This window comes from Dermacentor albipictus, chromosome 3, assembly GCF_038994185.2.
Source record: "Dermacentor albipictus isolate Rhodes 1998 colony chromosome 3, USDA_Dalb.pri_finalv2, whole genome shotgun sequence".
Taxonomy (NCBI): Eukaryota; Metazoa; Arthropoda; class Arachnida; order Ixodida; family Ixodidae; genus Dermacentor; species Dermacentor albipictus.
Genome location: NC_091823.1, coordinates 142323539 through 142335303, shown reverse-complemented (window position 1 = coordinate 142335303; position 11765 = coordinate 142323539). Strand labels below are relative to the sequence as shown.

At 44.9% G+C, this 11765-nt stretch overlaps 1 pseudogene; it reads left to right on the top strand.

The window, feature by feature from the left end:
• The first annotated feature begins 9485 nt into the window (after window positions 1-9485).
• On the top strand, window positions 9486-10383 carry LOC135905355 (estradiol 17-beta-dehydrogenase 2-like; annotated as a pseudogene).
• The last annotated feature ends 1382 nt before the right edge of the window (window positions 10384-11765 follow it).

Below are 11765 nucleotides of genomic sequence, written 5' to 3'. Positions count from 1 at the left end.
ATTTTCTCCAACGCAAAGTGTATTTGGGCGCTGTCGACGTTTTGAAGTATTCGAAAAGTATTCCCACTTACGAATAGTGACTATTCTTTGGAAACCCAAATCAAATAGGGCTTTATTCGATTAGTTATTCGAAAGTTCCGAATATTCGCCCACCCCTATTCCTTTGTATCACTATGTGGCAAGCATCTCATATTGCCTCTGCGTCAGTCCTTGCTCGCCAAGTCAACACGTTAGTTGGTCAGCACTAACAAATTACGTCGTTTTCTTTAGTACTTGAAGGATTAATGTTGCCAAGATGAAGCAGCTGTAAGTTATATTGGTCACAGTATACATAAAAAATCGTTAGAGAACCTGAAGCTACATTATGAGTTACTGAGCTGTTTTGCACCAGTTTCGCGGTTGATTTGTTCTTTTAGTGCATATTTCCCTCTTTTCTAAAATATTTTGCTGATGATAGTGTGCACTACATCAGGTTTGATAAAAATAGAGTCCTGGTCACTTCGAAAGATTCGTGATCTATAGTGAAAAAAACACATGCTCAAGTCATCCCTGCTATTTATTTGTCTGCATCTTTCTGCGTTGTAAATTATAGAGAAGGCTTCATGGCACGATAACTGTTGACAAGTGTGATCTTTAGTCCATTTTTCCTAGTAAGGACAACGCTCTGCAACATACCTTCGTCAAAAGCGATACTTTTTGATGAAAGCATTTCATTTCTAGCGTTTCTCCATGTATATACAATAGAATTGATGCAGTTTGGTTTAGCATGCCTTGAGAATTTGACAGGTGAATTAAAAATTGATTTTTGTCTATACACATTTGCTTCCTAGATTATTTGAGTGGTCACGGAGATATTTGACTAGCTGTAGAATCTTTACATTATTACCATTTGGATGACCTCTTCAATTACTTTGCATTGTTGGGTGGTTTCTTGCAGGTATTTCGTTAAACTGACTTTTATCAGATAACATGCAGTCGAGTGTTTGTAACTGTGGTCAGGACCCATTGAATTCACAGCCCACTTTTGCGGGTCATTTGTTTTATTTGAATAAACATTGCTTGTAAAAATGGTGCTTAACTGATGCCAATAGGATCAAGACGTGTTTGTGTGTTTACAAGGTTAGAGACGATCTGTGAATAATGTGCACCTGCTTCTGCTTCCATTTCATGGGGCACTTTTTGTGTTATTTGGGGCCTGGTACGCATTCTGGTATTCTGGCGAGGGTGTTATGTGCGTCGCATAATGGGTGGTAGTGCTTTAGTAAGCTTCTCCGCATTACAGCAATGTATTGCAGTGGGATAATTGTAATTTTATTTCACCATCACATATTTACATAATAGTTGAGGAGCCCCCGGTAAAAGCCACCTATGCATAGATCGACACAGCTGAGGACACCTATGGCATTTAGGCAGCATTCAAGCATGCGAAAATTAAAAAACATACTCGTAGAAGGAAGCCCCCGGAGAGCATCTCGGATTAAAATAAATCCGGGTGAAGCAGGATCTCCAAGCCATTCAAGGGGGAACCAGGTGATCAAAGTTGGTTCAATGGACCAGCCCAGGTTCTAGTTTTACTGTCCAGGAGGCGTCGCCAAAGTGTACTAAATGTTCTCCCTTCGCTGCAATACATTCTGCATGCTTCACCCATCACAAATCTGTATTGCGTTGAAACCATTAATGAGACCGCATTTGTTCGTTTTCTTCGTCTTTCCGTAACACACAATGCTCCATGTTTTAGTAACGTCACCTGCTTTTTCTGCGTCTTTTCCAATAAGAGTTCATTATCCTATTGGCTGCAGGCTTTTATTTTATTGATAGTGCATTCTCTCATGTTTGTTTTTATGTGAATGCCTCGCCTCGCGAGTTCTTAGGCGGCAACATAATATTTTGTTTGTAGGCTTATGAACGCACAGCTGCTAATATGAGTGCTGCTCATTTCACATCGTTTGTTGTAAGTCACTTTGCGTACAGCAGAATAACTTTGCACATGCGCTGCGGCTACTGTATGCACGCCAGATTATGTAGGCACAAACGTTTGTGGCCGTACTGACATCGGAAATGTGCATTTCATTCCTGCACATTGCACTCAAACAAACACCGCGTCGACGTTAATGTTTTGGCCTCAACACATGGCTCATTCATCGGGCTGTTTTTTTTTTTTTCCTTTTCGCTGTTGGCGTGCTGACTTTCCGCGTCGTTGAAAACGAAGCGACGCGTAGCGTTGAAAGGCGTTTTTTGAAGCATTCTTGAAGCGTTTCTTGAAGCATTCCAAGTTTCCTCACGAGCATCGGATTCACCGCAGTGCAAGCGATACGTATTGGTATCCCTAGATGGTCCCAATGCCCCCTGCTACACCACGGCTACGACAGCGTCGGAGCACAAACAAACGAGTACCTGGGCGTGGCCAGCGCTCTGACGTCACAGCAGATATTTCTTCCCGAAGTCCTCTACAGAATTATGTGTATTTCCTCTGTGAGTTCCCTGTGATGCTGTGAACTACCTGGCGCGTCACGTGAACATGACAACACGGCCGGCGTGCTTGGACGAAGATAGGGAAGAACACACGAGAGTTGAGATGCACTGTAGTTGAGATCAATATATTATGTGAGTCAACGGCTAAGTGCGTCAAGCATCGTTGCGTGTTTTGGAGTAAACACGTTACGCAATGCAAGAATGTGCTAGAGTACAAGAAACACGTGGAGGGGCGACAAATGTGGCAAGGAGGTCCCTTCATTGGAAAGCGTTTTAAGGCCGAAATAATCGCATCGTAACGACGCACAAGTTGCTGAGTACGTGAATTTGTCGTTAGAAAATGCTAAACGTAAAAATTTTGTTTTTTATTGTGGTTCACTCGTTTATGTTTGGATTTTCTACGAAGAGAATGCACAAAGCCGCGAGCAGAGTGCTTCGGGCGATGACTGTGTGCAAGAAATACCATTATTCAGTGTTTAAAATTAATCTTCTGTAATGGCGGGCGCTTTTAACGTCTGCAGTTTCTTTTCAGTGGATTAATGCTGTGGTGTTGCACTTACTGCACCGGACTTTATGTAGTATACCGAAATAAACTAGTAATCGTGTTTAGTTGAATCTAATGGTGTTGCATTGAGTGACGAAAGTGTTGAGTGCAAAATTTTCCCCGCTGACAAACGCCGAACGGCATGGCGAAGTTTGTGCACCAGAAGTTCCCAGTGCAGTGCAAGCATGTTATTGTTTAACCAACAGTTAGCATATCTTGAGATAACCCAATTGCTTAAAGTACCGCATTTATATTCGCAACGCAACCAGTCTTAGGGATATCTGCAAGCTTAAAATAGTATAGATGTACTACATTGGAGTCGAGCGAAAATTTGTACAGTGTAGTACAGTATTAGGTTGAGTGAGCAGATGTTACAGTGCAAATAATTATCAACCAGATAATTGTTACGCTGAGCACGGCCATGAGGTAGCGCTGTAGACAGAGGGGCTTTGGTTCCCTTAACTCATTTACTGTGAACAGCCGTCTGAAACTAGCAACCGGTATGTAGACTGGCAATATGAGCAGTGACCAGAACTAGCGCGATTGTTTTAAGGTCAAAATCCGTGAAAAGCTCTAGCATCTTTTACTACTGGCAGGAGCATGAACCGGTTCGTTACATTTCGGAGCTCATAACTGGCGCTATTTAAACGATTTCTGCAAATGAACGATGTTCTCCTTGGTGTTTACAAAGAGCACGCATCATCTGCCAGCGTGCTTCTTACTGTTCTTCAGCAACCATGTCGGAGCTTTTTAACGCGAAGCATTATACAAGAAACTCTGACCAAGGTCACGCAAGGTCATTGTCAATTTTTCAGGTCACCCTAAAAAATCAACTTCCCTCTTATAATCTTAAGCTATACTGAATAATGAATAATTATTAAAGCTTTCTAGGATATATCCAGTAATTACTTGACGGAATTTAGGACAGAAAGCTCAATTTCTTGGTTTTGTCAGGAGTGTGAAGTGATAAGCTAACTTTGGGGCTTGAACATAGCCAATTGGTTATTCTGTATGTGGTCAAGGTTCACATAAAGCGAGTCACGCTAACATACGATAATATAAGGCCCCCGGGTTCTGTTGGCACTGTTAAGAACGGCCCAGCTGAGGTGCAAGTGTTGCCAGCCAGTTGCGACGACGGCGGCGTCAGCTTTCAAGGAACGCCACCGTTACGCTCTAGCCTCGTCGCCGTTGTGACTGAATGAGTTCGACGAAGCAGGCTTTGTGCCGCAACACGGCACCGCCAACCGGGTCGGCCGCGAGCGGGGAGTTGCCGTGGGAACGTCGTCGGGCACCCCTTCCCTCGCGCCGACCAAGACGCAGGTCAGTGGCTACCCGGCGTGCTGCGAGGGTCAGCTCTGAGTTCTACGAAGTCCGTGTGACGTCGGTTCCGAAACGGACCGTGAACCAGTGTGTGTGTGTGTGCGTGTGTGTGTGTAAGCCGTCCCGGAGAGAGGCGGCGTGTTTACGGTGACTGGACGAACGTTTCCGTCCCCTAGGAATCAAGGGGGGACCGAGTGTTTATAAACCGCTGTTGTGCGGATGCTCAACACACTTTCTTAAGCAGTCATGTCAGACTGAGACACTCTCGCAAGCAGTCGTGTTAGACTGACGTACTTTCTCTCGCAGTCATGCTAGACTGATGAACTGCATGTATATACTGTAAATAAACCCATATTCCTCGTTCTCGATGAGAACCAGTCCTTCCCTTCATCAACGTCCTCAGAGTGGGTAAGTCGGACGACGGCAAGGACCAGCTACCTTCTAATTCATGCCTGACTCCAATATTCACAACGGATCACGAGTGATGGGGGTGAGCCCCCAATCCTGACAGCATGCAGGCCACATCACCCTCAACCAAATCCGAAGCTCCGACCCCATCACGCACTGGAGGCGCAGCTACCACATAACTGCCGTGCACCTGGTGATGCAGGGGCACGCGCTCAGTGGTGCGATGATTGGACACGGGGCACCGCTCGCCTCTTTCCACGGCTGCTCCAGTGCTTGGACTGCAAACATGCCCGGATCAAAGAAGATGAGCATTCCTTCTACATCACGCGCCAGAATATATAGGCAGCGCTAACCTAATCTAACTGAAGAGAAGCAAGAACGTTTAGCTCACTCATGCGCAAATGTGGAGCCACTATATAATGACTTGTAACACGCTCATTCCCTTTACGGGAGTTTTGGTCGTATTTATTTTGTTTCACAGCGAAACTGTTTGTGGCTAGAGTTCTGTGGATTTTTCGTGTCCGTCTACAAATTTGCGTGTGCAAAGCACCAGCTCCCGAATTTGGTGCGAAATCGCTTGATTCTGTGCAGAAGCTTGTACGTCGCATCACTTGGATATGCATTTACAGTAGATCAGTCCTCAATAGACCCACTTTTCAAGATAAGTAGACTCTCAAGCACATAAAAATATGTTTTTCTTTGATTGATTTCGGGTTTATGGGCCATTGCTTAAGGGCCATTGCTTAAGCCATTGCTCAATCATTGTCCTACGTGACGCACAAATTTCTTTTGGGGCAGGCACGGAAACGCTTACGCAATTAGTAGCAGAGGAGATACGAGAATGTATTTGCGTACCTATCGTCACGATGACAACCGATCAGGACAATAATTGTATTCGTACCTTTGTTCAGAATTCTGTGTCACCTCTGTGTCGCGTGTTAAACAGCTTCGCTGGTCGTTCGCTTTCACGGAATGGAATGGCTCATGATTTTTTTTCACCTTACGTCTGAAGCAAATCTTTCTGCATACCATGAGAAATACTCCTGTCTCCGAGAAGTGGGCGTTTTGTCTTGGCCGGCCTCCCACCAAGACTGTGGAAACTGTTGCGAACGGACGAATGCACACTTCCAGCCTAATTCGTCGGTTTCCTGAGCCCAACTTTCTTTTATTATATCTTCACTGCACAGGCGGCACTCGATCTATGTCAACTATATTTCAAAATATACTTCAGCTTTATTTTACAAACAGGCATAGCTGTCAAAGACATTGACGTAAGTTGTGACCGCAAACTTCTTTCAGTACGTCTTCACTGCCAAGCGTGCAGCTGTCCAGAGAAGACGGGACACTTAGTACAAGTGTACTGAGGTGAAGCGATCACGCGGGTGTCACGAGCTGCCTGGTGACACGGGGACACCTAACCTCCACAGTCAGTCTATGTCAAACAGTTCAGCATAAACGTCAGCTGTATTTTGGCAGTAGTCATGTATTAAGGGCATCGACATAAGTCATGAGTGGCACCTATGTGTCTGTCTTTAAAAAGCTTGAAGCAGCATTCAAGAAATCCAAGCTAAGTTCGCATCTGTCTACCTGTCCGCTCAGCTGCTTCTTCCGGGCTCAGTGAAGATTTAGCACGCCAATTTTGTGAATGCTTTCGCTTAAACTTGAAAACAGCACTGCTTTCCCCAGAACTGGTGTTCGTGGTAGTGGAGTAGCGTTTTTTTTTTTCTTTCCAAAGATAATAGATACGGCTTGCTACAGGAGCTTCTTCATAGCGAATCTGCAAGATGCAAGATCGACTTTGGTGGCTTTAGTATTGCGATTGGCGCTGTATACCGACCGCCAAATGATGTCAACTCCATACAAGCTGTTACGAATTATATCGCATAAAACAGGCTACAGAATAGCAAATTGATAATATGTGGTGATTTTTAATGCCCCCTGCATGGACTGGCATTCTGTGTCTTCACCTGAACGTGACCGACCCATATGTGACTCTCTAATCAATCTTGCTGTGTCATATGATTTAACACAGCTCGTTAGCTCGTACACACGAGAATCTGATATTTTGGATTTGGTCTTCTTGAGTGATTAGTTTCTGTATAGTGAATGCGACGTTGTCGAAGGTATCTTTGATCACAAGGCGGTAACTGTCTGTCTAGATGTTGCTCTAGAGTCTAGTAAGCATACATACACTACTGTGCTTTACCTTTCTAAAGCTGACGACAATTGCATCGTCACCTCGCTTGCACCATACTTTGATCAGTTTATGTTTTCGAGTGATGCCTTAAGTGTTGACTTGTTAGTTGAACTATTTCGCACATTGTCAAAGAACGCATAGCTATATTTGTACCCAAAAAGTGTATAAAGCGAGACCCGAAGCCCCCATGGTACACTAGAGAGATTATGCAATTGATTCGCCGGATAAAGCGCCTTCTTCGTGGCTCTAACATTTACAAAGTCCATCAATACTTAATGCTAGATTCACTTAAAGCCTTCTTAAGATTAAAATTTAGAAGGCTAGAGATTATTGCTATAACAACTCTGACGACATTCCTCAAAGAAAACCCATGCAAATTCTGGAAAACAGTTGTTCCTCCTGTGTCCAAATCAACTTCTATGGTCCTTAATGGACAGTCGTGCCCTAATGCTGCCATTATCTCTGAAATGTTCACGATTTATTTTAAGTCTGTTTTTGTTGAAGATAACAACATTATCCCTATTTCTCATCCTGATAGTGCTTCAGCATGTTTTCCAAAACTTCAGATAACGTTAAGCGGAGTTCACAGCCTCTTGTTAAATATTGATACCAGCAAAAGTGCAGTGCCAGATAACATTCCAAAGATGTTCCTAAAGCGATACTCGAAATACTGCACGCGGTATCTGGCTATCATCTTTCAGAAATTTATCGATTCGCAAACCGTTCCTCGTGTCTGGAAGGTTGCTCAAGTTGTACCAATACACAAACCTGCAAATAGGCAAACAATTTCCAATTATAGACCAATTTCGTTATTATCTACCTGCTGTAAACTACTAGAACACATAATTCATAAGCATGTTATACAATACCTCAATTATAACAACAAAGTTTCACATCATCAGCATGCTTTCAGATCAGGTTTTTCCACGGTTATGCAACTAATTGAATTTACTCACGACGTCGCCACTACACTTAATCTTCGTGGGCATACTGACCCCAGTTTGTTGACTACTCCAAAGCGTTCTAAGCTACTAAGCTAAGCTACTTATGAAACTTGAGACTATTTTCAGAGGTGTACACGGAAATCAATTGCTTGGCTGGACAAGAGACTACTTGCACCTGCGGTCCCAGTTTGTTTCATTTAATCAAGAGCACTCATGTTCATTCGGCATTTCCTCCGGTGTCCCACAGGACTCAGTATTAGGACCACTTTTACTCTTTATTTACATTATTGATGTCGTGAATGTTCTTACTAGCACTGATGTTAAGCTCTATTTGTATGCACACGACTATTTCTTGTACTCTAACGTTACCAGTGTCAATGACCAGGAGATGCTGAATAATATGTTCAATACTTTCTGCAACTAGAGTGAGACCTGGCAAATGGAAACTAACTTCAATAAAGCGGTATCTATGACGTTTTCGAACAAATAACAATCGCTGAATTTCGCCTACACTGACGATGAGAAGATTTTGACGTACGTAAGTGAGTTCAAATACCTTAGTATAACTTTTTCTTCCAACTTCATATGGCACAGGCACGTCGATTTAATATGTTCCAGGGTACCAAAGCAATTTGGGAATTTAAAAAGAACACTAATAACAGCAATCAAGGAATGCAAACTAGCAGCTTATAAACCTCTTGTCGCATAACCGCGTATCTAAAGTACCGAAGCTTCAACCAAGGAATGCAAACTAGCAGCTTATAAACCCCTTGTCGCCTAACCACGTATCTAAAGTACCGAAGCTTGAGGCGGTGCAGAAGAAAGCTGTTAGATTTATTTGCAACCAATATTATCGCAATTTCTCCCCTTCTCTGCATGCTAGCCTGCTATCGCTTGAGCCGTTGGCACATAGACGCACGTATGAACGGATTATATTGTTGCACAAAATTGTACATGCTTCTGTTTTCATCATTGTAGCTGTGACATTTGTTAGCTCTTCTGCGCGTAGAATACGAACAGCCAGTCCTTCAAATATTGTTCCCTTCTGATCTTACTTAGATTGCTTCACATTTTCTTTCTTGCAATTTACCATTGAATTGTGGTGTAACCTACATACTTATCTCCGAGAATTGCCACGTAAGCGTTTTGTAACGGAAGTTTCTTTACATGGGACATGTTGATTGTACATGTATGTTGTATTATTGTACTTACCCATTCCTGCTATATCTCAGATCTGAGATAGCAGTATCTGTAAATAAATAAACAGCTGATCTCTGCAATTGTCTACTCCCTGAAATTAAAATTCAGAGTCAGTGGTTTCGACCACGTCAGCGCCAGCCGCATTAAAAGCGCCACTGAATTACTGTAAAGAGAACGGGCCCTCTTCTTTCACTCCAACACTGTGTGTTAATGTATTTCGCTGTTTTAACTTTTCTGAAATCGACAGAATGTGTGTGACAGCGTTCGCATATTTAGCGTCAAACAGTCTCTTTGTTCATCATTTTTTTTCCATTTCTTCTATCCATTTTCTTTTGCCGACTAGAGGGTAGCCAGCCAGAGATAACCCCTGGCTCTTCTCCCGGTGGGATGGTCGCAAGCCATGCCGCTTGCGGGCACCGTCCACCGTGCTAATGCGGACTTTTACCGCGAGCTCGCGGTGTACCTGCTGACGCTGACGTTGAAATACTTGGCGCTCCGGCTGGTGCCGGCGCTATGGATGGTGTACGCCTCCTGCGCCATCGGACTGCCCGTGGTGTGCGTCTTCACGCTCGGATACTTCCTGTACAGTCTGCTGCCGGACTCCGGCGTGTCTGCTGCGGGAAAGGCCGTGCTCATCACAGGCTGCGACACCGGCTTCGGCCACCGGCTCGCCATTCGCCTCGATAGGCTGGGCTTTCAAGTGTTCGCGGGCTGCCTGTTTCCACACGGCGACGGTGCCAAGAGTCTCCAGCTGAAAGCATCCAGCAAGATTCATGTTGTGTCACGTTACGAAGGACGAAGACTTCCGCCAGGCCGTGGATTACGTACGTCAAAACCTCGACGGAAACGGTCTGTGGGTGGTAGTGGCCAACGCCGGCGTGTTCGGTGCCATGGAGCTTGAATGGTGGAGCATCACCGATATGCAGCAGCACTTCGACATCAACGTGTTTGGTTGCGTGCGCGCCGTTCAGGCCTTCATGCCGCTGCTGCGCCAATCTAAGGGGCGGATTGTGCTCACTGCAAGCTACGCTGGTAGAGCGACGGCCTCGTGGAACAATGTGTACAGCATGACCAAGCATGCGGTGATTTCCTTGGGTGATGGACTGCGGCGAGAGTTGATGAAGTGGGGCATCTCGGTCATCCTCGTGGAGCCCACTTACTACAAAACTGCTATACTCCCGAAGCCGGAGAACATCGTAAAAAAGTACAAAGAGAGCAAGACAGTACAAGAGAGCGTTCAGAGCTCCTGCGAACCCACAACGACTGTTCGCCGTAAAAGGTTCTGTGAGCGTTGTTAGGATATGTCACGCACTTTTCAAGGCTATGTATGTATGTATGTATATATATATGTATGTATGTATGTAACCGTTTTCCCGCCTACCTGGGTCGCTGGCTAGTCCGTGGTCGAATCGATAGCACATCGGGCTGCTGTACGTAGGTAGCAGGATTCGAAACCACACGTTGGACCACCAAGTTGAGTCACTGGGTATGTTCCAATGTGTTCCCGCCAACATGAGTCACCGTAGATGCAGGACTGAGCAGGCACTGCTCTTTGAAGACTCTTTCAGGCCGATTTAGAGCCCCGCGCATGTGCCACACTGTCCGTGCTTGTCTTCAGCGAACCTCTTTGATGACTACTTCGGTCACTGAGTATGCGCCAGTAGTTGTGTGCCACTCTTCAATGAACTAACTTGAGTAAGGCTAAAATATGTGGCGCAAGGTAATCAATGAACATGTTAATTTCGGTAATTATATTAACTATACAAGTCATCATTTTGGGTTCTCGTAAAAGTGATGGCAGCTTCATAGAGTAATTGAGGTCAATGGTTGGAATTGTGCTACTACCACGGGCAGCTTTTAAACATTTGGTGCAGCTAAGAAAAACGCCTTGTATATGCCTTAAACGATAGTCGTAATGCGTTTTACAGGCGGCTAAAACAGCATTTCCTGTGCTTACCATTCGGTCTCTAATGACAACGATGACAAATAATAATTTTAAGAACACCACTGCTTCGCTTAATGACTGCGCCCTCTTAGTTGGAAAAAATGCAATGCATCAGCTCAGCGAACTGCGCTGAGCCCTAATTTATGATAATGGTTCCATGACCATATAATGATACGCAATAGAACGCGTAAAGCAATACAACATAATTAATAAGGAATTAGAAACCCCCAAAAAAGGGCTAGTTTTAATGAAAAAGCCCAATTAGAAAAATTGCGGCAGATGCCATCTCTCGATGACGCAACGTACTGCCACCATTGAAACGAGTTATGTATAAGGCGAGCGCTGCAGCAGCACTCCTCTTTTGCGCTTCCCGAAAAACACTCGGCACAATCTGCACGTCGCCACGTAGCGAAGCTTGTGCGTGGCCTCCGAAATGCATGGCGCGCCAGTGCGCGCTGAGAAAGGGGTCATGCGGCAACCGGAGTCCTCTCTCGCGCTTCTCTCCGGTAGCGCTGCGCCATCTGGTGACACTCCCGAGGAGTCCGCGCATTTCCTCTGAGAGGAGACACTTTCTTCGCCAGTGCCGGCGAACGCTGGAAATTGTTCCCTCTCTTACCGCACACTGTTGGGCCCCAAACTGACAGTGCTCATAATTTGGGATGCTTGCATCGAGGCAGCCCCCTTTCTCAGCGCCCGCCTGCGTGGCGATGGGGCCCAACACCGGCTGTTACGGGT